Raw genomic sequence first — 2,500 nt, forward strand, 5'->3', positions numbered from 1 at the left:
AATGAAAACACAAATAACGAGACCATAAGGAAAGAGGTGGCTGAACGGGTAAATGCAATTCCTGTGGAAGCGAGAAAAATTATAGGAGAAGACGATGTGCAACAACTCAGGAATGATTAGAAAAAGACAAAGAATATAAGGTAATAATAATAATAAAAAAAAGATAGTTCATCAACAAGTGTAGGGGAATGCCGAAGATGCTGTCATTAAGGTAATTAAAGAAAAAGAAAATCCAGTAAGATATACAGTTGACAAAAAAAAAAAAAAGTGTAGTAATACATGGTCTAAAGGAAATCATAACCCAAATTGGTTCCTGAGAGATAATGAGGACAAAGAACTGGCAAGAAATGTTCTAAAAGTAGTACAAGGTAAAGAACAAGAAATAGAAAAAGAAATAGAAGAAGTGCACAATAAGGGTAAATATGCAGAAGAAAAAGAAAAAAAGTCAACCATTAAAGATAAAATTAAGGTCACAAATGGCAGCGAAAGGAATCTTAGCAAGAACAGGAAAATTAGCAAGAAACAAACACTATGAAAATATCTGAACAGAAAAGAGATATGGATAATGAGAAAAAGATTAAGACATTAAGAAACGAATCTAAAGAAAAAACGAGAAAAGAATGGAGACTGAGATAACACAGTTCTATCGGAGTGTTAGACATGAGACTGAAAAAAGTATATTAAAAAAAAAAAAAAAAAAAAAAAAAAAAAAAAAAACGATGGGCTTAGCAAACGAGATGGAGGGACCAGAAAAATAAAATTAGCTTACACCAACATAGACGGATTAATTTCAGGATTAAACGAACTAAACGATTACCTGTCAGAAGCAAAATGGGAATTGTGGGGGCAAAATTAATGTATCCACTAGTACCAAATAGTGTTGGACATAGATTATATAATCAGTGACTTAGAAATAGGGAGGAGAAACAAGGTGAAGTCATGTTCCTAGTTAAGAAAAACTTAAATGTGACGAAGGTTACATATGGAGAGAACAGGGTAGATATGATCACAATAAGAGTTGGAGATAACGACATGAAAAGCAGAAATTTTGCAGTGGTTTATGTGCCCCCACAAACGAGGTCTTACAGAGAGATTTTTTCAAAATGTTAGATGATACGAAATTTTCACTGAACGAGACGCTGAAGGATGGAAATATTTTGGGAAGAGATGACAGTAAAAGGTGAAGAGGATCAATGGGGAAATGTATTACTCGACATGACTATAGAACATACAATGACACAGTGGTTAAGAGAAAACACTAGATTTGGAAATAATGAAGAACCGTCGAGACTAGGTTTATTTATTTATGTCAGAAACTGAAATAGTGGACAAAATTGTATACAAGATACCAATTGTGAAGAGTGACCACATACTACTCGAGTTAAAACTAAAGAAGGAAATATATATATATATAAAGAGAAATGATAAACACAGAAAAGGAGGAATGATGTATAGTAAAACGGACTTTGAGAAGCTTAGGCATTTTTTCTTAAAGCGAGCTGGGAAAAATTCTACAAGGAAGAAACACAAGTGGAAGAAAAATGGATGATACAGATGAAAATCTATAAAGGAGTGCATGAATGTGTCCCAAAGAAAAAACAGGAAAAGGTGTATATTAGGTGCTGGTTTGATAGAAGTCCACCGAAGCAAAAGATGAAAGGGATAAAGCTTGGAAAAGACATAATAGAAAAATTTAAAGATCAGCCAAAACTATTCTATAGACATGTAAATGGTAAACTAAAAAATAAACAGGAAATAGTGAAACTACGCCAAGGGAATACGGAATACACAGAAAATACAGAAATGGCTGAAGCCCTGAGCAAACACTTCGAGTCAGTTTTCACTAGAGAAAAAATGCAACATCGGGATGAAGGGAGAGAAATGAAATCCCCCCCCCTCGAGGGAAATAATATTAACACAGGAAAGAAATAATGGATCGAATAATGAGCCTTGATGTCAGGAAATTGCACGGCCCAGATGGAATAACAAATTGGATGTTAAAAAACGTATAGAACTAACAGACATAATAAATTGCTCAATCAAAGAAGGGAAAATACCAGAAGACTGGAAAAATGCTGACATCCTACCAATTTATAAAGGAGAAAATAAGTAAGACCCAGCAAATTACAGACCAGTTTCCCTTACAAGCACGTAGCTAAATTTTGTGAAAAATTCATATAAACTAGATGGATAATACATCTGGAGAAGAACAAAATACTAAATCCGAGAAAATACGGATTTAGACAGGGAAGATCATGTACCACAAATCTAATCTGTTTTTACTCAAGACAACTAGATATAATACAAGAAAGAGACGGATGGGCTTATTGTGCTTTTGATAAAGTCCCTCATAAAAAATATAAAGAAAACTGGAAACCATAGAAGGGATACAAGGTAAACTATTGAAATGGAAGAAAAATGAGGGTAGTGTTCAAAGGTAAGAGTTCTATTTTGGAAGAGGTAATTAGTGGAGTTCCACAAGGATTAGTATTGGCTCCAA

The sequence above is a fragment of the Oratosquilla oratoria genome, chromosome 13, assembly GCF_046742065.1.
Source record: "Oratosquilla oratoria isolate Oo_2021 chromosome 13, ASM4674206v1, whole genome shotgun sequence".
NCBI classification, from domain to species: Eukaryota; Metazoa; Arthropoda; class Malacostraca; order Stomatopoda; family Squillidae; genus Oratosquilla; species Oratosquilla oratoria.